Source organism: Macaca fascicularis, chromosome 20 (assembly GCF_037993035.2).
Source record: "Macaca fascicularis isolate 582-1 chromosome 20, T2T-MFA8v1.1".
In the NCBI taxonomy this organism is placed as follows: domain Eukaryota; kingdom Metazoa; phylum Chordata; class Mammalia; order Primates; family Cercopithecidae; genus Macaca; species Macaca fascicularis.
Window position 1 is genome coordinate 23,684,272 of NC_088394.1, and position 25,933 is coordinate 23,710,204.

Genomic DNA, 25,933 nt, shown 5'->3' on the forward strand with positions numbered 1-25,933 from the left:
TCTCCTTGCTGTTCAATCAATTCTGCTTCCTGTATTTCAAAGCTTTCTTATTTGATGAATATGTTTTGTATTTAAAGTGGGTTTCTTGTAGCATATAGTTGATTGTTACATTTTCATTCTATCTGACAAACTCCGTTTTCGAGTGGGGTGTTTAGGCCATTTACATTTGATGTGATTATTGATATGGAAGGGTTTAAATAATCTGTTATTCTACTTTTTTCTTTTTTTCTGCTTTCTTTTGGATAAAGTGAATATTTTTATTATGCAATTTCATTTTTTAATTGGCTTATCAGCTATTGCTCTTGATTGTGTTATTTTAATAGTTGCTTTAGGGTTTATAGTATACACCTTTAACCTATCACAGTCTACATTCAAGCAATAGTATTCCACTACATGTGTACTTAGTATAAGAACCTTCCAACAGTATACTTCCATTTCTTTTCTCCTTCTCTTGGTCTTTGTGCTGTTTTTGCCAAGAAGCTCACTTTATATTATAAACCCCACAAAACATTATTATTTTTGCTTTAAGTTTTTTTTTTCCCAGACAGAGTCTAGCTCTGTCACCAAGCTGGAGTGCAGTGGCACCATCTCCGCTCACTGCAACCTCTGCCTCCCCATTTCAAGCAATTCTCCTGCCTCAGCTTCCTGAGTAGCTGGGATTACAGGCACATGCTGCCACGCCCAGCTTTTTTTTTTTTTTTTTTAAACAGAGATGGGGTTTCACCATGTTGGCCAGGATGGTCTCGATCTCCTGACCTTGTGATCCACCCACCTCAGCCTCCCAAGGTGCTGGGATTACAGACATGAGCCACTGCGCCCAGCCTAAATGATTTTTTTAAGAGAGTTAAAGAATAAGAAACAAAGTCTGTATATTTACCCATGTGGTTGCCATTTCTTGGGCTCGTTATTTTTTTTACATAGATCTAGATCTCTGCTTAGTATCATTTTTCTCTGCCTGAATATTTTTTATGGTGTAGATTTGTTGGTGATAAATTCTTCCAACTTTTGTATGGCTAAAAAAGTTTTCATTTTTCCTTCATTTTTGAAAAATGTTTTGCTAGTTGCAGAATTCTAATTTGATGATTTTTTTTCTTTTTAAAAAAAAAATTCTTAAGATACAGGGTCTTCTCTGTTGCCCAGCCTGGAGTGCCGTGGCACAATCATGGCTCACTACAGCCTCAACCTCCTCGGCTCCAGCAATCCTCCTGCCTCAGCCTCTCCAATAGCTGGGATTACAGGTGCATGCCACCATGTCCAGCTAAATTATTTTCCTTTGGTACTTTAAAGATGTTCCATTGTCCTCTCTCTTGTATTGGTTCCAATAAAAATTTTCTGCCATCCTCATCTTTCTTCCTCTGTATGTAAAATGTTTCTCCCCATTGTTTTCTTTTTTCTTTTTTCTTTTTTTGCTTTTTAATAAAATCTTTATTGAGATATAATTCACATACCATACAATTCGAACATTAAAGTTGTACAATTGAATGATTTTTAGTATATTCAGAGTTGTGCAACCATTTCCACAACCAACTTTTAGAATATTTTCATCACCCATAAAAGAAACTTACATCCTTTGGCTAAAACTTCTCCCCCAATTTTTCTCATTCCTCAAGCCCTAGGCAACCACTAATATATTTTCTGTCTGTATAGATTTGCCTGTTTTGCACATTTCATATAAAGGAATTTATATAAACATGTAGGAGTTTTTGTGACTGGCTTATTTTACTTAATGTAATGATTTCAAGGTTCATCAGGTTGTAGCATGTATCAGGATTTATTTTGTTTTTATGACTGAATAAAATTCCATTGTATGGATATACCACATTTCGCTTATCCACTCATCAGTTGATGAGCATTTGGGTTGTTACACCTTTTGGTCATTGGGAATAACACTGCTATGAACTCTTGTGTAAAGTTTTTGTGTGAACATATGTTTTTATTTCTCTTGGGATATACCTAAGATAAAATTGCTGGGTTAACAGCACTTTGGGAGGCTGAAGCCAGCGGATCACTTGAGGTCAGTTTGAGACCAGCCTGGCCAACATGGTGAAGCCATGTCTGTACTACAAGTACAAAAATTAACCAGGCATTGCGGTGGGAGCCTGTAATCCCAGCTACTCGGGAGGCTGAGGCAGAAGAATTGCTTGAACACGGGTGGTGGAGGTTGCAGTGAGCCAAAATCGAGCCACTGCCCTCCACCCTGGGCAACGGAATGAGACTCTGTCTCAAAAAAAAAGAAAAAAAAAAAGAGAGATATTGCTGGGTCAAATGGTAACTATTTGTTTGACTTTGAGAAAGAGTCTAGCAACTCTTTTCCAAAGTAATTTTGCATTCTCATCAGCCGTGTATGAGCAAAGTATGAGGTTCCAGTTTCTCCACATCTTTGCCCACACTTGGTATTATCTGTATTTTCATGGCCATCCTAGTGGGTATAAAGTGACCCCTTGACTCCTCTTAATATTTCCTGTTTGTCATTAGCTTTAAGCAATTTGATTTTGGCATTCTTTGGTGTAATTTCCTTTGTGTTTATTTTGCTTGGTGCTTGTTTAACTTCTTGGATCTGTGTCTATAGTTTTCATCTACTTGAAGACATTTCAACCACAAATTATTAAAATATTTTCCACCCACTTTTTTTCAGGGTATCTAATTACATGCATATTGGACCACTTGAAGTTGTCTCATAGTTCACTAATGCTCTGTTCATTTCTTTTCAGCCTTTTTTTTTCTATGTGTCTTATTTTTATTATTTCTTTGGCTGTATCTTCAAATTCACTAATATTCTCTTTTGTAGGTTTATTTTCTTCTTTTAACCCTATGCAGTACAATTTTCATCTCAGTCACAATATAGTTTTTATTTCTAGAAGTTTGATTTGGGTTTTTGTTATGTCTTCCATATTTCTACTTAACATATTTCATCTTTCCTCTAGCCTCTGGTACACACAGAATATACTTATCATAACTGCTTTACTTTCCTTATCTACTAATTCTATCACATCTCATTTCGAAGTCAGTTTTGATAAATTTTTGCCCTCCTATGAGCTATATTTTTTTCTTCTTTTTATGTATGGTAATATTTGAGATTAAGTAGTAGATATTGTGGATTTCACTTTGAGGTGTGCTAGCTATTTCTATATTTCTTTAAATATTATTGATCTCTTTAATATGAGATTTAATTAAGTTACTTGGAAATACTTTGATCCTTTCAAAGTCTTTCTTTTACTCTTTCTTTCTTTTTTTTGAGTCAGGATCTGGCTGTATTGCCCAGGTTCAGGGCAGTGGCACAATCATAGCTCATTGCAGCCTCAACCTCCTGGACTCAAGTGATCCTCCTACTTTAGCCTCCCAAGTAGCTGGGACTACGTTCACGCACCATCGCACCTGGCTAATTTTTTTTTTTTAATTTTTTTGTAGAAATGGGTTTTCACCATGCTGCCCAAGCTGGTCTCAAACTTTTGAGTTCAAGTGATCCTCCTGCCTCAGCCTCCCAAAGTGCAGGGATTACAGGCATGAGCCACTGCACCCGTCCTTTTATTATTAGTATTTTTTCTTTTGATACAGGATCTCACTCTGTCACCCAGACTGGAGTGCAGTGGCGCGATCACAGTTCACTTTCAGTCTCGAACTCCTGGGCTCAAGCAGTCCTCCCACCTTAGTCTCCCGAGTAGCTGGGACTATTGGCACATGCTGCCACATCCAGCTAATTTTTAGGGTTTTTTTAGAGAGAGGGGTTTTACCATGTTGCCTAGGCTGGCCTCAAACTTCTGAGTTCAAGTGATCCTCCTACCTCAGCCTCCCAAAGAGCTGAGATCATACGCGGGAGCCACTGCGCCTGGTCAAAGTGTTTTTGTTTTTTTTTTTTTGGTTTGAGACGGAGTTTCACTCTTGTTGCCCAAGCTGGAGTGCAGTGGCATGATCTCGGCTCACTGCAACCTCCGCCTACCGGGTTCAAGAGATTCTTCTGCCTCAGCCTCCCGAGTAGCTGGGGTTACAAGTGCATGCCACCATGCCCAGCTAATTTTTTGTATTTTTAGTAGAACCAGAGTTTCACCATGTTAGCCAGGCTGGTCTTGAACTCCTAACCTCAGGTGATCCACCTGCCTTGGCCTCCCAAAGTGCGGGAATGATAGGCATGAGCCACCACACCTGGCCCAAAGTTCGTTTTTGAAGTTTGTTTGGCTGGACCAGATTTGGGTTTAGTCTAGGACTATTTTGGTCCCACCACTGAGGCAAAACACTTCTGAGTATCCTACCTGGTAGATACTGTGTGAATTATGAAGCTTGCCATTCTAGGGTAATGGGCAAAAATTGCTCCTGGCCGTATGTTGCCTTCTAATCCTTTTGGGCAGGTCTTTTTCCAACATGCATGTGATGATCCGTACTCCGCTGAAGACTTGAGGGACACCCTCTGCAGATCTTGATCTCTATGCAGCTCTCTACTCTCCAGTACCTGCCCTACAAACTCTGTCTTCCTTGGCCTCCCTGGACTCCCAGCTCTGTCTTCTCCACTCAGGGGGAACACCAGCCTCAGTTTAAAATCCACCTCTCTGCACTGCAACTTGGAAATTTTCTCTAGTAATATGGGAGTAATCTCTAGTAATTTCGCAGTAATATGGGGCAATCATAGAGCTCACCTGGTTTGTTTCCCTTCTCTCACAGATCCCTGCCCTTTGTTATCTGACGTCCAATGTCTTAAAAACTGTTGTTGTTGTTGTTGTTGTTGTTGTTGTTGTTGTTGTTGTTTTGGGACAAAGTCTCTCTCTGTTGCCCAGTCTGGAGTGCAGTGGCACAATCTCAGCTCACTGCAGCCTCCGTCTCCCGGGTTTAATTGATTCTCCTGTCTCAGCCTCCCAAGTAGCTGGGACTGCAGGCAAAACCACCATGCCTGGCTAATTTTTTTGTATTTTTAATAGAGACGAGGTTTCACCACATTGGCCAGGCTGGTCTCGAACTCCTGACCTCAAGTGATCTGCCTGCGTCAGCCTCCCAAAGTGCTGGGATTACAGGCGTGAGCCAGCATGCCCAGCCAAAACTGTTGTTTTATATATTTTATCTTGTTTGTTGTTGTTTCAGGGGAAAGAGTATACCCAGTTTCTGTTATGTCAACTTAATTGGAAGCAAAAGGCACTGCTTCTTTCTAAAAAGTTAAGCATAAAGTTTTATTAATAATCTCCATCTAGTTATTTTATTATATGAAATTTACAGGGGCATAATCCCCCTCTTTATTCTGTCTCCTAGTGCTTTGTAATTTATAACATGTTTTATGATTTTGGATTATAAACTCATGTGCAACAGGAACATAATCTGTGGGAACTCTGTGAGGTCTGGGCTTAGTGAACTTACCTCTAGATCGCTTTTATATTTGTCTCTCTGAGGCTCCTCTCTTTAACAATAAAATATGTTATTTCTTATTTTTGGTATTCCTGGACCATAAAAGTAATGTATGTTCAGACGTCAAAGTCACTTGAGAATAGGCCTTGGTTATTAATTATCATGGGAGTATTTTTTTTTCCTTGACCCAGAATTCAGGTCAAGTCACACAAGCTTCCATGTTTCTCTGGGCTTAAAGGTGATCTTTTTTTGTTTGTTTGTTTCACCATGTATTAGTCAGGGTTCTCCAAAGAAATAGAATCAGTATGAGAGAGAGAGATTGATTTATCATGAGGAATTGGCTCACACAATTATAGAGGCTCTGAAGTCTCACAGTCTGCTCTCTGCAAGCTGGAGATCCAGGGAAGCTGTGGGTGTAATCTGGTCCAAGTCTGAAAGCTTAAGAATGAGGGTAGCCAATGGTGTAAATCCCAGTCCAGGGGCTGGACAAGATAAGGTGAGGTGTTCCAGCTCAAGGAGGCAGGCAAGAAGCAAAAGGGGAAAATTCCTCCTTCTACCACCTCCTTCCTCCACCGCAGATGACCCTTTTGTTCTATTCAGATTGAATGATTTCCACCCACATTGAGGTGGGTGAGGACAATGTACTCTCCTGAGTCCATCAACTAAGAAATGTTAATCTCATCCATAAACATTCTCACAGACACATCTAGAAATAATGTCTAATCTGAGCACCCCGTGGCTAGTCAGTGTGACACATAAAATTTACCACCACACACATTTTCACTGAGGATACAGCACTTTAAGAGTCCCAAGCTAATGTGGAAGTTTCTACTCCTAGGCATAAGACTTTGTCTCCTGTACCTGCTTGGAGTTGCAACCCAGCCTCTCAAGGTTGCCATGTCCCTGCCAAGCACTAAATCCCCAGGGTGGATACAGCGTTAACTGGTGTGCCTCACTCTCTAGTTTTCTGGGGTTTTTTTCTTCCCTTTTTAAAAATTATTATTATTAATTTTTTTTAGATAGTCTCGCTGTGTCTCCCAGGCTGGAGTGCAGTGGCATGATCTCTGCTCACTGCAACCTCTGCCTCCCCCAGGTTCAAGCAATTCTCCTGCCTCAGCCTCCTGAGTAGCTGAGATTACAGGCGCATGCCATCACACCTGGCTAATTTTTGTAATTTTAGTAGAGATGGGGTTTTGCCATGTTGGCCAGGCTGGTCTCGAACTTCTGGCCTCAAGTGATCTCCCCACCTTGGCCTCCCAAAGTGCTGGGATTACAGGTGTGAGCCAATGTACCTGGCCGTTTTTTAAAATTAATAACCTGTTTTTATTATACCAGTAACACCAACTCCTTGTAGGAGAACAGATGAGCCAAAAGAAGAAATAATTGTTAATTTCTGTTTATATATGACCAGGGCAAGACTTACTAAATAGTCAAAACCCAACAGATGTTGGCGAGGATGCGGAGAAAAGGGGGCACTCACACATTATTGGCGGAAATACAAATCAGTACAACCTCTATGACAAACCGCATGGAGATTTCTCAAAGAACGAAAAATAGAACTATCATTCGACCCAGGAATCCCACCACTGGGTATCCACCCAAAGGAAAAGAAATCATTGTATCCAAAAGATACCTGCACTTGTATGCCTATCACAGCACAGTTCACAATAGCAAAGACCTGGAATCAATCCAATGTCCATCCATGGGTGATTGGATAAAAAAAAAAAAATATGGTACATGTACACGATGGGATACTACTCAGACATAAAAAAAAGAATAAAATCATGTTTTATTGCAGCAACATGGGTGGAACTGGAGGCCATTATTTTAAGTGAAATAACTCAGAAACAGAAAGTCCAACACCACCCATTCCCACTTACAAGTGGGAGTTAAACAATGTGTACACAGGATCATGGAGTGTGGAATAAGAGACACTGCAGACTTGAAAAGGTGGGAGGGTGGGAGGGACTGAGGGATGAGAAATTACCTTTTGGGTACAATGTACAGTATTTGGGTGAAGGGCACACTAAAAACCTAGACCGCTACTATACAATATATCCATGTGACAAAACTGTACTTGTACCTCCTAAATCCACAAAAATAAAAACTCAAATACTTTTCTAAAAGAACATTTAAGGACACTTGGTTTAGGCAAGTACAATTTAATTAACTATGTAGTTTCAGCATACTCCTATTATTACAATTCATGTAATAGCAAAGATATACATGATACATAGAGTGAACAGTGCCTCTCTCCCTCTAAATCTTAGGTCATGAGAGCATTATCAAGGCTTCAGAAGGAAAACTTTCTCATACACTGTATTCTTTTTTTTTTTTTTTTTTTTTTTTTTGAGACGGAGTCTCGCTCTGTCACCCAGGCTGGGGTGCAGTGGCCAGATCTCAGCTCACTGCAAGCTCCGCCTCCCGGGTTCACGCCATTCTCCTGCCTCAGCCTCCCGAGTAGCTGGGACTACAGGCGCCCGCCACCTCGCCCGGCTAGTTTTTTGTACTTTTTAGTAGAGACGGGGTTTCACCGTGTTAGCCAGGATGGTCTTGATCTCCTGACCTTGTGATCCGCCCGTCTCGGCCTCCCAAAGTGACACTGTATTCTTTTTTGAGACAGAGTCTTGCTTTGTTGCCCAGGCTGGAGTGCAGTGGCACCATCTCAGCTCACTGCAACCTCCGCCTCCCGGATTCAAGTGATTTTCGTGCCTCAGTCTCGCGAGTGACTGGGATTACAGGAACGCACCACGACTGGCTAATTTTTGTGTTTTTGGTAGAGACGGGGTTTCACTGTGTTGCCCAGGCTGGCCTCAAACTTGACCTCAAGTGATCCACCCACTTCAGCCTACCAAAGTGTTGGGATTACAGGTGTGAGCCACTGCAACTGGCCGGAAAATTTTCTCATACACTGTATTCTTAGCGCCCTGTTTTTCTGTCAGCTCCTTTGCCTTAGAAATAGAGACATTCATTGCATCTTCCTTCGACAACCCTTTTTGGAGGTTCCATGCTTCCCATTTGGCCTTGCTCTTTAAATCCAGCATTCCAGGATACTCAATATTAATGTCTCCAATTATAGCTTGTTTGTGAAGTCCACAAAGTTTTCTCAGTTCTTTATTATCTGTTTTTTGTTTGTTTGTTTGTTTGTTTGAGACGGAGTCTCACTCTGTCGCCCAGGCTGGAGTGCAGTGGCACGATCTTGGCTCGTTGCAACTTCCGCCTCCCGGGTTCAAGCAATTTTGCTGCCTCAGTCTCCCATGTAGCTGGGATTACAGGCGCCCACCACCACGCGCAGCTAATTTTTGCATTTTCAGTAGAGATGGAGTTTTACCATGTTGGCTGGGCTGGTCTCGAACTCCTGACCTCAGATGATCCACCCACCTTGGCCTCCCAAAGTGCTGGGATTCCAGGCGTGAGCCACCGTGCCTGACCCATCATCTGGTCTTGTTTGTAGCTTCCTCACGTCTTCTGCAGCCTTGTTGATCAGCTTGCAGTGCCATGGTGGCGGTGGCCACACTGCTGCTTCTGTCCTGGCACTCCCTTCTTCCCTTTCTGAGAGCGCAGCTACACACTTAAAAGAATAGTGGTTATTTTGTATCCAGAATTCCTTTATGATTATTTGCTCTCTCATATTTGGTACCCCATATTGTCAGAAATGGAATTTTTCCAGTTACTTCTTTTTTGTTTCTTTGTTTTTGAGAGAGGGTCTCACTGTGCTGCCCAGGCTGATCTGGAACTCCTGGGTTCAAGTGCTCCTGCCTCAGTCTTCTGGAGTAGCTGGGACGATGGGCTTGCACCACCGTGCACAGTTAAGATTACTTCTTGGCCGGGTGCAGTGGCTCACGCCTGTAATCCTAGCACTTTGGAAGGCCGTGGCAGGTGGATCATGAGGTCAGGAGACCGAGACCTTCCTGGCTAACGCGGTGAAACCCCGTCTCTACTAAAACTACAAAAAAATTAGCCGGGCATGGTGGCGTGCACCTGTAGTACCAGCTGCTGGGGAGGCTGAGGCAGGAGAATGGCATGAACCCGGGAGGCGGAGCTTGAGCCGAGATCACACCACTGCACTCCAGCCTGGGCGACAGAGCAAGACTCCGTCTCAAAAAAAAGAAAAGAAAAGAAAAGAAAAACATTGCTTCTTAACCTGTTATCATCAGACTTGCACCTCCACAACTTTACAAATGCCGTTCTTCAAATACAATTCGTAACTGGAGCAACTGCCAAATTCCATGGGTGCTATTTCAGTTAGGATGAGCTCCAACCACAAGCGATGAAATACGAAAAATCAACCATAAAAATGCTTGATTTTTCTAACATAGGTGGTCGCAGGGTCAGTTTGGCAACTCACTTCTGTTGATAACTTATGTTTATCTGTCCTTCCACTCTGCCATCCCCAGAATGTCAGTGATAATTTTCACCTCATCGTCACATGCCTCCCATGACTACATCAGAGTAGCAAAAGGTGGCCCAGGCAGGTGGCTGAGAGGGGTCTGTGAGGAAGAAGTCCTTTTCTTGCTTGCCACCTTTTGCTACTTTGCTACTTTTTTTTTTCATCTCGTCATTTTCAAATAAACTCAGTCATCCTGGGTGATTTTCTGTGCTTCAGATTTACAATAAGTCAAGTTAAAGATTTTTTTTTCTTGTTGCCTTTCTTCTCCCTACCATTGATACTAAACTCTGATGCTCACTCGAATAATCAAACACACAAATCGTGCAGACTGCTTTCCTTTGGAGACAGATAGTGTGATTTGCTGACACGCTGCAGCTGGGGGCCTTTTTGAGCAACGGAGGATTGTGGTGTTTTTTGTTTCGTTTGTTTGTTTTTAGACAGAGTCTCGCTCTATTGCCCAGGTTGGAGTGCAGTGGTGCGATCTCAGCCCACTGCAACCTCTGCCTCCCGGGTTCAAGAGATTCTTCTGCCTCAGCCTCCTGAGTAGCTGGGATGACAGTTAGCCGAGATTGTGCCACTGCACTCCAGCCTGCGCAACAGAGTGAGACTCTGTCAAAAAATGAAACAAAACAAAAACACCACAGTCTTCCTTTGCTCAAAAAGGCCCCCACCTGCAGAGTGCCGGCAAATCACACTATCTGTCTCCAAAGGAAAGCAGTCTGCACGATTTCTTTACTTGTTTGATTATTCGAGTGAGCATCAGAGATTCGTATCAATAGTAGGGAGAAGAAAGCCAACAAGAAAAACAAATCTTTAACTTGACTTATTGTAAATCTGAAGCAGAGAAAAGTCACCCAGGTGACTGAGTTTATTTGAAAGTGACGAGATGGAGTTTCCTACATTGGGCAGAATAGGGAAGTGGGGTGGGAGGTAGAAGTGAAGTTCAGGTTTGGACTAATAGAGGATTCACATCTTTGCACACTTGCGTTTGTGTGACTCGGGAATTTTGCATCTGCCAGATCTGTTTGTGAATCTGTTGCCTCTAACAGATGACAGGCACCTCAACGACAGAGATGTGGCTTCATGCATTTCTTTAACATGTCTTCCCTCCCTTCCATCTTTCTCAGTGCCTAGTACAAGACCTGCAGCATGCTAGGTGCTCTACAAAAATATTTGCTTAATAAAAGATTGAGTGAATGAAAACATGAGCAAAGGAGGCTACTACAATGGGAAGAAACAAACTCAACCAATTTTTTTTTTTTTTTTTTTTTTTTGAGACAGAGTCTCGCTCTGCAACTTCCGCCGCTGGATTCAAGCAATTCTCCTGCCTCAGCCTCTCAGGTAGCTGGGATTACAGGTGTGCACCACCACGCCCAGCTAATTTTTTATACTTTTAGTAAAGATGGGATTTCACCATGTTGGGCAGGCTGGTCTTGAACTCCTGACCTCAGGTGATCCACTCGCCTTGGCCTCCCAAAATGCTGGGATTACAGGCGTGAGCCACTGCACCTGGCCAAACCCAACTGATTTTTCAATCGATTTAAATGTATCCTGATTAAGGGAAGAAATGGAGAAATGTACATATGTATGAGAGAGAGAGAGAGAGAGAGAGAGAGAGAGAGAGAGAGAGAGAGAGAAGGGAAACCTTTGCAGAGAGAACAGAGCTATGATCACTAAGTAAAACAGAGGCAGCCTAATCAGATACCCAGAGGGGGCCCCACCTGACTCCTACTGCAGCTGGGTGGTGGAGGCACTAGAAGGTTCAGCTGGAGTGGTCTCCCCTTCTGCAGCTCCAGTCTCCCCACCTCCAACCCCTACTCCCACTGCCCTGTGAGGAGGCTTGGAAGCTGTGGGGAGGGGAGGCAGCCGAGTTGGGCTTCTAGAACGAGGAAAGATGGTATGAGCTCAAACGCCCTGCAATTGCTGGAGCAACAGTGGCGACACTTGAGTTATTCACAAAGGCTGGAATTCAAATGAGGCTGGCACCGCTCCAAGTCGCAGTAGCTTAGGAGGAGAGAGAAAGGCACATTAACTATTCATCAAGATCTTCGCGTTGCATGGGCTCTGAGGGTTCTCCATCTGCGTCCCTCCCTCTGTCACTGACTAGGGGTGGGGGGCGGGGGGTCCTCCAGAAGCACTTCATCTGTCAGTCTGTGAGCGGGGGCTGGGGGTGGGGGCCTGAAGTTAGGCAGATTTATCTCATCACATGATGGGGGACCTGTATCATGTGATGGCTCCGGTGATGTTGGAGGCGGCATGTGACTCCCAGGGCTACGTGGGTTCAAAAACAATTTAAATACAAAAACACAAGCAGGTTCCCCTCCTCTCCTTTGCCTTTGGTCTGGCTCTCCCCGTCGCTGGGTTCGGTGCCTGACTGAATGGAAAACCCGTCGTCTTGCAGCCACTAACCTGTGAGTGCCGGGTACCTGGAGACCAGGCCCCTCTGCTGGGGGCCCCCAGGAGCGGTGCCCCATCATTTTGCAGCCCACTGACTCCCAGCCTGGTAAGTTACTGCACACTTTCAGCAATTATCTGCGAAGCTGTCCTCAACTGCCTCATTAGCATGCGCAGGGCACCCTCACTGGGCACGTTGGAAGGGAAGTGCCTGCCGGCTCTGGGGAGCTGCGGCTCTCGGGCCCTGCCAAACAGACGCAGCCTTCCTAGGGAGCAGCGCTGCGCTGGCTCTGCTGGGGTGGAAGGAGCTTCTCCTTCGCTGTCCTTCCTCTCCCTTCCCAGCTCATCTTATTCCCAGCCTCTCCTCTATCTTACTCCTCCTAATCTCCCTCACCTCTCACCTTCCCCCTCCCCACCCCCTCCCCTCAGATTTATTTATTTAATTTTTTTTTTTTTTTGAGACAGAATCTTGCTCTGTCGCCCAGGCTGGAGTGCAGTGGCGCAATCTCGGCTCACTGCAACCTCTGCCTCCCAGGTTCAAGCGATTCTCCTGCCTCAGCCTCCCGAGTGGCTGGGATTACAGGCGCCCACCACCACGCCCGTCTAATTTTTTTGTATTTTTAGTAGAGATGGGGTTTCACCATGTTGGCCAGGTTGGTCTCGAACTCTTGACCTCCAGTGATCTCCCCGCCTTGGCCTCCCAAAGAGCTGGGATTACAGGCGTCAACCCCTGAACCCGGCTGGATTTTCTTTTTTATTCACGCACCTTTCTGTCTCCCACTGATTTTATTAGGAGTTCCTCTCATCCTCTCACCTCACTTTTTAAAATTTTTTTTTTTTTTTTTTGATAGCTAGATTTTTGTCCTTTCTATCCAGAACCTGAAAGAACAGCTTCTAAGGACTTGGTGATTGGAAATGTACCTTCTAAAAAAAATTCTTTTTTCACTAAGTGTAGAGTGCCCAGTTCCTGTTGTGTGTACACGCGTGCCAGTATGTGTTAAGGGAGATGGATACATTGCTTGGGGCGATCAGAACTGTTTCCTGGGAGGTGGTTTCTTGGCTCCACACCCCCGCTCAGCGAGGGAATGATCAAGTGATAGGAGGCATAGTTACAGCAGTCAGGAGACAAGGCACTCAGATCCCAAACGTCTGACTCTCTGTGGGAGAAACCAGGGCTCAAAGCAGGAGCAAAAAAAATCTAGCGCTGGATGCTCAGGGATGCGTTCGGGCGTCGAGAGGCATCTGGTAGAGCCGGCTCCGAGTTTGAGGCCACACCTTTGCAGAATGAGGCAGCATGTGAGTGATTTAGTTTAATGTAATTGCAGTGGAGATGGACAGGGAGAGGACAGATTAGAATAATGTTTAAGGGATAGAAATAACAAGTCTTGCCAATGTATTACATATATTAGTTGAACCATGAGGAAGCCAAATGTGAATTTTAAAATCATGGCAGTGGCTGGACACAGTGGCTCACACCTGTAATCCCAGCACTTTGGGAGGCTGAGGCAGGCAGATCACCTGAGGTCAGGAGTTCGAGACCAGCCTGGCCAACATAGCACAACCCCCGTCTCTACTAAAAATACAAAAATTAGCCAAGCATCGTGGCACACATCTGTAATCCCAGCTACTCGGGAGGCTGAAGCACGAGAATCACTTGAGCCCAGGAGGCAGAGGTTGCAGTGAGCCGAGATCAAGCCACTTCACTCCAGCCTGGGCAACAGAGCACAATTCCATCTCAATAAAATAAAATAAAGTAAAGTAAATTAAATCATGGCAGTATCTGTAGCCCCAGAGAAAGGAGATGGTGGCTGTGTCAAAAGCTTTTGATTCACTGTCATCTGAGCTGTATCAACATCTGTTCAGCAAGAAACTTTTAACAACGACAGAGCAGAATCTGCCCAGTGACTCAGTGAGAGGGTGCTATTTCTATCCCCATTTCCAGTAAGGTCTTCTCTTCTCACAGGGTTTTTTGGGAATGACTTGGAGTCTTTTGAGATTGTTCCCTGTAAGGAAATTTGGGCCATATGGAACTCAATGCCTTCAGTGTTCTAGGCAAGGCAAGAGCACCTGCAAAGGCCTCCAGGCAGGAAGTCTGGGGCTTATTTGGGAAACAGAAGGGAGATGATTTAATTTAAAGTAATTGCAGTGGGCCCGGCATGGTGGCTCACATCTATAATCCCAGCACTTTGGGAGAACGAGGCGGGTGGATCACCTGAGGTCAGAAGTTCAAGACTAGCCTGGCCAACATGGTGAAACCCTGTCTCTACTAAAAATACAAAAATTAGCCGGGGGTGGTGGCAGGTACCTGTAATTCCAGCTACTCAGGAGACTGAGGCAAGAGAATTGCTTGAACCCAGGAAGCAGAGGTTGCAGTGAGCCAAGATCGCCCCACTGCACTCCAGCCTGGGTGACAGAGTGAGACTCTGTCTCAAATAAATAAATAAATAAATAAATAAGTCATTTTAAAAATAAAGTAATTGCAGGGGAGATGGAAAGAGAGTGGACAGATGAGAATAATGTGTAAGAGGTAGAAATAATGAGCCTTGCTGCTGGATCACGTAGAGTAGTTGAAGTAAAGGGACATATTAGAGAAGGCTCACAGGTTGGTAATGCCATGTACTAAGATGGAAAGAAAGACTAGGAGAGGAGAAGAATATTTTGTCAGGGGAGAGGGCAGGAAGATGTCAACCTTTCCGTGCTGAGCCCAGTAGACTTCAGATCCCGTGAGACATCCAGAAAGATATACCCTAGACAGTGGGGTATGCTCAAAGAGGCTTATACTTGATATGTAAGTTTGGAGACCAGCTGAGATCACTTAGAGAGTGTAAAGAGAGAAATCAAGGAGGAGTGAGACTGGAACTCCAGGCTGCCCACCGTTTAGAAATCAGAGAATGGAGGCATCCAGGCAGGAGGTGGAAAGAGGAGGAAAATCAGAGTACGGGCTCATGAAGCCAAGAGGGCAGAATATTTCAGGAAGGAGAAAGTGACCAGCCAGGTCGAATGTTGCTGAGATGCTGAATAAAATCTTCATCTTGGAGAGGGGAAATGAACATTCTTTTTTTTTTTTTTTTTTTTTTTTTTGAGACAGAGTCTTGCTCTGTCACCCAGGCTGGCGTGCAGTGGTGCGATCTCGGCTCACTGCAACCTCCGCCTCCCAAGTTCAAGCAATTCTCCTGCCTCAGCCTCCCGAGTAGCTGGGACTACAGGCGCCTGCCAACATGCCCGGCTAATTTTTTGTATTTTTAGTGGAGACGGGGTTTCACCATGTTAGCCAGGATGGTCTCGATCTCCTGACCTCGTGAGCCACCCACCTGGGCCTCCCAAAGTGCTGGGATTATTACAGGCGTGAGCCACCACGCCCGACCCGGAAATGAACATTCTAAAGTGAGCAGAGGGTTGCCAGGCAGAGCAGAGTGCTTACTGAGAACGCAGAGCATGTGTTTCAAGTTGTAGCTGGGTGTACTGGCTCATGTCTGTAATTCCAGCTACTCAGGAGGCTGAGGTAAGAGGATCCCTTGACGCCAGGAGTATGAGACAAGCATGGGCAACATAAAAAGTAACGCATCCACCCACCCCCCACACACATACCCCTACACGCGCTAAACCTTTTTATTTAATTAGCCAGGTATGGTAGCACAAATGTAATCCCAGCACTTTAGGAGGCTGAGACAGGAAGATTACTTAAGGCCAGAAATTAGAAACAAGCCTGGGCAACATAGCAAGACCCCATCTCTAAATTTACTTTTTAATTAGCCAGGCATAGTAGCACATGCCTGTAGTCCCAGCTACTCAGGAGACTGAAGTGGGAGGATCACCTGAGCTCAGGAGTTCTAGATGAGCCTGGCCAACATGGTGAAACCTGTCTCTACTAAAAATACAAAAATTAGCCAGGCATGGTGGCGGACACCTGTAATCCCAGCTACTCAGGAGGCTGAGGCACAAGAATCGCTTGATCCCAGGAGGCAGAGGTTGCAGTGAGCTGAGATCGCACCACTGCACTCCAGCCTGGGGGACACAGTGAGACTCTCCCAAAAAAAAAAAAAAAAAGAAAGAAAAAGGAAAGAAAACAAAAATATTGTTTAAAAGGTATTGCTTAACTCCTAAATACATAAGGGAAGGTAGTTCTCTTTTGCTTATTAATTTTTTTAGGAGAAAAAGGCATACAAATTTATAAATGTTCATAAACACAGAAGCCATGCAAAATATGACATTCTGTTATTTCTATCTTGACGACAGTCAGAAAATGTACTCTATATGGTTTTATTCTTTGACATTTGTTAAGATACTCCTTTTGACCCAGCATATGGTCAGTGTGGGTAAAGTTTCCATATGCACTTGAAAATAATGTGTATGGCCGGATGTAGTGGTTCACACCTGTAATCCCAGCACTTTGGGAGGCTGAGGCGGGTGGATCACCTGAGGTCAGGAGTTCAAGACCAGCCTGGCCAACATGGTGAAACCCCATCTCTACTGAAAATACAAAAAATTAGCTGGACATGGTAGCACATGCCTATAATCCCAGCTACTCAGGAGCCTGAGGCAGGGGAATCACTTGAACCCTGGTGGCAGAGGTTGCAGTGAGCCAAGATCACGCCATTGCACTCCAGCCTAGACAACAGAGTGAGACTCCACCTCAAAAAAAAAAAAAAAAAAAAAAAAGTGTATTCTGCAGTTGTTGGGTATAAAGTTTTACATATGTTAGGCCAAACTTATTAGTCATATTATACAAGTCTTCTATAACCTTTTTGATCTTTTGTGTATGTGCTTATTTTCTCAGTAAGAGACAGAAATGTGCCAAAATCTTAACTGTAAGTATAGATTTATCTATTAGTGTTTTTTTGAGCTTTTTTTTTTTTTTTTTGGCAGGTGGTGGGGATGGAGTCCCACTCTGTTGCCCAGGCTGGAGTGCAGTGGTGCAATCATAGCTCATGGCAGCCTCCCACTTCTGGGCTCAGGTGATCCTCCTATACCAGCCTCCCAAGTAACTGAGACTACAGGTGTGTGTCACCACACTCGGCTAATTTTTTAAACATTTTTTTGTAAAGACCGGGTCTCACTTACATTGCCCAGGCTGATCTTGAACTCCTGGGCAATCCTCCCACCTCAGCCTCCCAAAGTGCTGGGGTTACAGGCATGAGCCACCACACCTGGCCAAGATAATTTAATAATCCTAATGCCTAGTGTGATTGTGTGATTAAGAATTATGCTTCTTTTATTGCTTCTTGGCCTTTTGGCTAAGATCAAATATGAAGAAATAGGCTTATTTTATTAATTGTATTATTTATACAACAAACTTATACAGCACTTACCATGTGTCAAGTAGGTTATTACTAAAAGCTCATGTAATCCTCATGACAACCCCAGGAACTAGGCATTGATATTATACCCATTGCAGAGATGAGGAAACTAAGGCATGGAGAGACTAAGTAACTCACCCAGAGTCATGTGCCTTGTAAGTGGTCGAGCCAGGCTACGTTACCTCTTCTCTGTTCTTCAGCTACGCCTGCTGAGAATGAAACAGTTCACATCCACGGATGAGGAGAGCATCCATCCTATCCTCTGCACAGTTCTGGAGATGTGTTGAAGACATTTGATTTTATCTATGCCTTTTAATTTCAATTAATTTTTTTATTTTATTTATTTATTTATTTTGAGACAGAGTCTCACTCTGTCGCCCAGGCTGGAGTGCAGTGGCGCGATCTCAGCTCACAACCTCTGCCTCCCAGGTCCAAGCGATTCTCGTGCCTCAGCCATCTTAGTAGCTGGAATTACAGGCATGCGGCACCACACTTGGCTAATTTTTGTGTTTTTTTATTTGTTTATTTGTTTGTTTTGGTAGAGATGGGGTTTTGCCATGTTGCCCAGACTGATCTTGAACTCCCAGCCTCAAGTGATCTGGCCGCATCAGCTTCCCAAAGTGCTAGGGTTACCGGCGTGAGCGACTGAGCCCAGTCTATGCTTTCTTCAAGGCTGTGACAGAGCTGCCCTCTGTTAGGAGTAATTACAGAAAATATCAATTGAACACTTTGCATGTGCCAGCCACTGAGCTAGGTATTTTGCCTAGTGGTATAACCTATTTTCTAAACAGTACCCTAGTCATAGTAGGCCCTCGGTAACTATTTGTCAAATAAATGTGGAATGATTTTAATCCCCATAGCTTTATGGTGTAAATATAATTATGATTCCTGTTTTATTGGTGATACAACTGAGGCTCCAAGCAGTTGACTGCCTAGTGAACGATCTGTAGACAATAGCAGTGTGACATATCACCCAGCAAGTACACAAGATGATCTATTAGGGTGAAGAAGGAAAACAATGGGACCTCTATTTATATGTATTCCTTACGTCATTCTTTTTAGTTTCCATTTCATAAATTTTTTTTTTTTTTTTTTTTTTTTTTTTTTTTGAGATGAGGTCTCACTCTGGCACCCAGCCTGGAGTGCACTGGCGCAATCGTGGCTCACTGCAGCCTTGAACTCCTGGGCTCAAGCAAGCCTCCCACCTCAGCCTCCTTCAGTAGCTGGAACCACAGGCACATGCCACCACACTTGGCTATTTTTTTTTCTAAGTAGAGATGGGATTTCACCATATTAGCCAGGCTAGTCTCAAACTCCTGGCCTCAAGCGATTCACCCACCTCAGCCTCCCAAAGTGCTGGGATTACAGATGTGAGCTACGGTTCCTGGCCAATGTTTTGGTAATATACTGAATAGTACAGTAGTTCATATATAAAAGCTATAAATAAATAAATACACACATTTGCAGAGGTACGGGCTTAAAATGTATACCACTGAAGTGAATTTTCAAAAGAACTTGAAAACCATTGCTCTAAGCCACTACTCTATACTTTTTCTTCAAAGAGAATGTAACAGATTCATTTGTAGCTTTCTTAATTGCCATGAGAACTAAAGATACATTCTTGCTGTCTTGATTGGGCCGTGTTTTCTGAGTATCCATAGACAATATCCCCACCATGGCTTGCAGTTAGTGAATTTAGAAACTTCACCTATTATTGCAGGTCTCACTCTCAGAGATTAAATTGGAGAAGGGAAAATAGAGAATGTATTTTCTTTGTGTCATGAATTTAAGTAGCTGCTATTAGAGATGCAATAAGAATTAATTCTGTTCCCCCACTGCCTGAGAATAACATTTGAAGGTAAGAAATTGCCTGTTCATTGAGGCATAAGTCAATAAGTAGAGTCAACTAATGATAGAGCAGGGAACAATCAGATACAATGTAGTAAATTATGTTCTGTCATAGTGTAATTCTTAATAACTCAGCTGTCACTCTAGACATGTTCACAGTTTTGTCTGGAGAATGGAAAGAAATAAAATTTTAGCTGTATTACAGACGAGGTAAAAATCCTGGGATGTGGGTGGAAGGAAAGATTTCACAGAAAATACTTTTGCACTGGAAGATGAAGGGTGAGTGAAAGTTCATCAGGATGACAAGGAGAGGAACGTCAGAGAATGCCCCTGACATGGGGAACAAGACAGCCACGGGTACAGAGAGGAAAGGTCAGTTGTATAGGGGGTGTGTGTGAGAGACTGCGGGAGTGGATGTCAGAGAGGCTGGACAGGAATCATGGTATGAACATTGAGAACTAGACAATTGGCCAGGTGCGGTGGCTCACGCCTGTAATCTCAGCACATTAGAAGGCCAAGGTGGACACATCACTGGAGCCCAGGAGCTGGAGATCAGCCTGGGCAACATAGCAAGACCCTGTCTGTACAAAAAATTTAAAATTGGCCGGGTGTAGGGGTTCACGCCTGTAATCCCAGCACTTTGGGAGGCCGAGGCGGGTGGATCACGAGGTCAGGAAATCGAGACCATCCTGGCTAACACGGTGAAACCCTGTCTCTACTAAAAATACAAAAAAATTAGCCAGGCTTGGTGGCAGGCGCCTGTAGTCCCAGCTACTCGGGAAGCTGAGGCAGGAGAATGGCGTGAACCCGGGAGGTGGAGCTTGCAGTGAGCTGAGATGGCGCCACTGCTCTCCAGCCTGGGCGACAGAGCGAAACTCCGTCTCAAAAAAAAAGAAAAAAAAAAAACTTAGCCAGGTGTGATGGTGCATATCTGTAGTGCCAGCTCCTTGGGAGGCTGAGGCAGGAGGATCGCTTGAGCCCGGGAATTTGAGGCTGCAGTGAGCTAGGATTGCACCACTGCACTCCAGCCTGGGAGACAGAGCAAGACCCAGTTTCAAAAAAAAAAAGAAAAAGAAATAAAAGAACTATATGAGCTTAGGATCATTATCATACTAGCTTCGTGGCCTTGAGCAAGTACTTCTGCAAGCCTCAGTTTCCCTATCTGTAAATTCATAATAACAATCCTTGTGCCCACCTGTTAGGTTTCTTGTGAGTTTGAAATGCTGCAGTGCTGCCTGATCACATGGGAAGGTCTCAGTAAAGGGAGGTGGTTTTATTGGTAGTGTTGTTATAATGTTAGTCAACGAACTAGATTATGGAATGCCTTATATACCAAGTCAAAGAGTTCTCTCTTGGGTACTGTTTCTAAAATGTGATGTTTGTTCATAAGTGACTCAGGCTTGGTGTGGTGGCTCAGGCCAGGCGCGGTGGCTCATGCCTGAAATCGCAGCACTTTGGGAGGCCGAGGCGGATGGATCACCTGAGATCAGGAGTTCGAGTCCAGCTTGACCAATATAATGAAACCCCGTCTCTACTGAAAATACAAAAATTAGCCGGGCGTGGTGGCATGCGCCTATAATCCCATCTACTCGGGAGGCTGAGACAGGAGAATCACTTGAACCAGGGAGACGGAGGTTGCAGTGAGCCGAGATCGTGCCATTGCATTCCAGCCTGGGCAAAAAGAGTGAAACTCCATCTCAAAGAAAGAAAGAAAGAAAAATAGTCTTTAAGTAGTTTAGCAGTTTCTGTTTCTATATAATTTTTAAAAACATGTGCTTAAGCATTTCACAAATTTGAAATAGAAGAAAAATTACCAAATACTGTTCTGGTCTCAATAATGGTTCAAGGGTGCAGATGGTTCAAACCGGTCACATTCTTAACAAGGTACAGTTAAAATTCAGTTACTAGAATATGGTCATTCTTTTTTTTTTTGAGACAGAGTCTCTCTCTGTCGCCCAGACTGGAGGGCAATGGCGCGATCTCGGCTCACTGCAACTTCCGCCTCCCAGGTTCAAGAGGTTCTTGTGCCTCAGCCTCCCGAGTGGCTGGAATTACAGACATGCGGCACCACACCCGCCTAATTTTTGTATTGTGAGTATAGGCGGGGTTTCATCATGTTGTCCAGGCTGGTCTCGAACTCCTGACCTCAGGTGATCCACCCACCTTGGCCTCCCAAAGTGCTGGGATTACAGATGTGAGCCACCGTGCCCGGCCAACCTTTCTTAGCTAGATCATTGGTATATTATTGTTTAGATGTGTAAAGTGTGCATTTTTTTCCTGTTACTATTATGTTGTTATGGCTCTGATTAACAAAAATAGCTTAATGACTAAAAAGTGTTTCATTCGAGTATAAAAACAGTGATAAAAATAGTAGTACAAACACTGCAACTTGGAAGCATAATTAGTGAACAGGACTTCAGGATCCACCGGGACAGAGCATCTGTGAATATGATGATTTCTCCCCAGCAGCTGAAAGAGAAAGTGTGAATGGAAAGCAAGGCTCTGAGTATCTGAAAACTGGATTTTTACTGAACAAGGGATTTATCTTCCTAGTGTCTCCAATGTATATTGTATTAGAAAACTTTATCAGATAGCTTCCTGATGCTGTAGGACATTTCACATCATTTCCTAAAATAGAATAACCCCTCTGGCCAACCAGTGTTTTTACCTGAACCAAGTACAAAAGAACATTTTTTAGTGGCCAGGCATGATGGCTCATGCCTATAATCCCAACACTTTGAGAGGCCAAGGTGGGATGATCTCTAGAGCCTAAGAACTCAAGACCAACATAGCAAGACTCTGTCTCTAAGAAAAAATTTTAAAAGATAGAATATCTTCTAGTATGCAGTTGATTAATGTTATTTCTAATCGCAAAGAAGACCGGGCAATGTGGCTCACGCCTGAAATCCTGGCGCTTTGGGAGGCCAAGGCAGGTGGATCACCTGAGGTCAGGAGTTTGAGATCAGCCTGGCCAACATGGTGAAACCCTGTCTCTGGCAAAAATACAAAAATTAGCAGGGTGTGGTGGTGCATGCCTGTAATCCCAGCTACCTGGGAGGCTGAGGCAGAAGAATTGCTGGAACCCAGGAGGTGGAGGTTTCAGTGAGCCGCGATCGTACCACTGCACTCCAGCCTGGGTGACAGAGTGAGACTGTGTCTCAAACAAGAAAAAATAATAGTAATAATTGCAAAGAAGACAAAACAGCAAAAGCAGATGCAAATCATGCTGTTTTCAACATGCCTCCAAAACCAGCCCCAAATTTAGGACAAACAGAACGCTAGGAGAGAAAGCAAAACTAGCCAGAAGCAAACCTGGTGACAGGGTTGTATGTGACGTAGCACAAATGGCAATAATGGTTCTATTATATGGTGGAACTACCATTATTATCACGATGCCAGCCAATATTATATTTTGCAGTTGAGTGAAACTACTGGTGAAAAAGGTAAGAACCAGATCTTTTTATCTGTGTAGTACGTAGATGAATGAGAAAGACACGCTTGATCATTTCGAGTTCCAGTTATCACTGAAAACCAAAATACAATAGCAATTTTGTGTTTCATCTAACGTTTTGTAAGATGATGCAGTTTGGAAGCGTATTTGACATCATGCTAACAGAGGAATCACTGTGTGTATAGCAAAGAAAGTTTGGTGCATCGGTATCTACTGCTACAATAATGCAAGGCAACCACCCAACCCAGTCAGTTAAGTGATAAGAATTTATTTATCTCATGAGTCTGCAGACCAGCTGGATCATTCTTCATTATCAGCTGGGCTCACTCAGGTGTCAGTGCTCAGATGTGGGCAGGGCCCACTACATAATTTGTGGAGCCCAGTATAAAATGAAAACACAGGGCCCCTTATTTAAAAATTATGAAGAATTTCAAAGCTGGACACGATGGCACACACCTGTAATCCTAGCAGTTTGGGAGGCTGAGGTGGGCGCTTGAGCTCAGGAGTTCGAGATCAGCCCGGGCAATATAGTGAGACCTCGTCTCTAAAAAAATTAAAATAAAATAAAATCAGCAGAGCATGGTGGCGTGTACCTGTAGTCCCAGCTATCAGGAGGGTAAGGTGGGAGGATTGGTTGAGCCCAGGAGTTGGAGGCTGCAGTGAGCTATGACCGTACCACTGCACTCCAGCATGGGTAAAAGGGCAAGACCCTGTCTCAAAAAAAAAAAAAAAAAAAAAAATTTCAAGAGGATGGCAACGGCATTAAAGCGAATGGATCTTTTCTTGGCACTGGGCTCTATGCAATTGCAAAGGTCATGCAGTGATGAAGCCAGCGCTGGCTGTAGGTTACAGTTCTGCTGCTCTTGGCTGGGTTCTTGCACCTGTCCAGGCATCAGCTGGCTGTTGGCTAGCTGGGACAACTCGGGGTAAGTCCACTTCATTCCATGGGTCACATCCGTCAGCAGGCTCGCCCACACGTTTTTTACCACACAGGCAGAGGAGCAAGAGCACACAAGCCCAAATACGCACGCGCTTTCCAAATCTCTGCTCACGTCACGTTTGCTGACATCCCGTTGGGTCACGGCAGGACACGTGGCCATCTCAGAGCAAAAGTGGGAGGTGCTACAGCATTATACAGCAGAGGGCATGAATACAAGGAGGGCTGAAGAAGGAGGCCCATTTTTGTCATCTACCTTCCTTGACTACTCGAAAATAGTTGCATCTGAGTGCTAAATCGCCCACTGCTTTACTTGCTAAGGACTGTTTGTTTGTTTGTTTGGAGACAGGATCCCACTCTGTTGCCCAGGCTGGAATGTAGTGGTGCCATCATGGCTCACTGCAACCTTGAACTCCCAGACCCAAGTGATCTTCCCACCTCAGTCTTCCAAGTAGCTGGAACCACAGGCACGCATCACCACATCTGGCTAATTTTTTATTATATTTTTTCTGGAGATAGGAGCTTCCCTATGTTGCCCGGGCTGGCCTCAGACTTTGGGAGTCCAAGGCTCAAGTGATTCTCCTGCCTTGGACTCCCAAAGTGCTGGGATTACGGGCATGAGCCACTGCACCCAGCAAAGGACAGTTGTTCAACAGCATACATCCTGACCTTAAGTGCTGACGAAGTAATAAAAATTGTTATCACAATCAAACATCAGTCACCGAACAGAGGTCTTTTCTAAGTGTTTTGGGAAGAAATGGTTGGTGTGTGCTAAAACTGCTTTTCCACACCAAAGCATACTAGCTCTCCCAGAGGAAGGTGCTCATGTGAATAACTGAAGGAGGTGATGAGATTTCTTTATGTAATACTAATAAGGCCATAAAAGGCCAGAAATCATAGACCTGCTCCCTGTTGTCCTTGTCATTATCTCTTTGGTGGAGAAATGTTATCTCTATGATTTCAAGTGGCGTGTCAACACATTATGGCCAGTGGCTTGAAAAACTTGAACCCCTCATTTTAGGTCCAACACAATAGGAGATTCAGAGCTGAGGATAAGGTATCAGGAAATTGACCCGTGATGCACGAGGCTTTGTTGGCAGGCATTGACTCTTCCCTCACAGTTGATTTTCTTCATTCCATGGAGAAATAAATCAATTATTGAGCATATTTTAAAACCCCATGCCAGGCTGGGTATGGCAGCTCATGTCTGTAATCCCAGCACTTTGGGAGGCTGAGGCAGGCAGATCACAAGGCCAGGAGTTCGAGACCAGCCTGACCAACATGGTGAAACCCCGTCTCTACTAAAAATATAAAAATTACATGCCTGTAATCCCAGCTACTCAGGAGGCGGAGGCAGGAGAATTGCTTGAACCCGGGAGGCAGAGGTTACAGTGAGCTGAGATCGCACCATTGCACTCCAGCCTGAGCTAGAGTGTTAAGTTTATTTTTATTCTTCCAGTACAGTGGCTCTCAGATACATATCTCTGACCCCACCCAAGAGACTCTAATTTATTTGGTCTGCATTGTACTCTGGATACCGATAGTTTTTTTTCAACTTTTATTATAGATTCAGGGGTTACATGTGCAGGTTTGTGGCACAGGTATATCACATGATGCTGAGGTTTGGAGTAAGAACGTCCTGGTAGTGAGCATAGCACACATTTGGTAGTTTTTTCGCTCTTGCCCCACTTCCTCCCTCTCCCATCTTGTCTTCCCCAGTGGACACCAATATTTTTTAAACCCTCTTCAGGTTGCTCCAATGTGCCACCAGGTTTCAGAATCACAAACCTAGTGGTCACTCTTGGTTTTTGTTTTTAAAATGTTTCATTATAAAATACCATATGTACAGAAATATAACACACACAGGAAAAAAAACATATAGCAAACAAAGTTAAACATTTTTACATTGCAAAATGAAATATTGCCAGCACCCCAGAAGCTGCCCACATGACTCACTGCAATGTATCTGAAATTTCATAACAGATATCTTTCTATGAGAATCTAGACTTACTCTGCCTCTGTAGCCTTCCTCGGAGCAATTCAAGCCATAGCATACTTTCAAGCCTTTTCCTGCTTGAACAACACTGAAATCTGATGAAATCATAGCTCCAGATTTAAAAAAAAGTTCTTACATATACACATTCGCATTTATGTAAAGCATATGTTTTACCAGGATTTTTAAAAATACTATGTTTTTTTAATTATTAGTTTTAATCTACAAATCCCTTTCTCTAGAATTTGCAGTGGCGTTAAAAGCTAAAGCATCAGTTCAAATGAGAATTCTATAAAGT

General features: G+C 43.9%; 1 protein-coding gene across 5 annotated transcripts in view; it reads left to right on the forward strand.

Annotated features, from left to right (window-relative positions):
• Positions 1-12,047: 12,047 nt before the first annotated feature.
• TNRC6A (trinucleotide repeat containing adaptor 6A) overlaps positions 12,048-25,933 on the forward strand; it is a 214,554-nt gene continuing 200,668 nt past the window's right edge. For all 5 annotated transcript variants that reach the window (XM_015442279.4, XM_015442277.4, XM_045381779.2 and 2 more), the window contains exon 1: positions 12,048-12,218. The gene's annotated coding sequence lies outside the window, so the exon portion shown is untranslated. The remainder of the gene's footprint in view (positions 12,219-25,933) is intronic.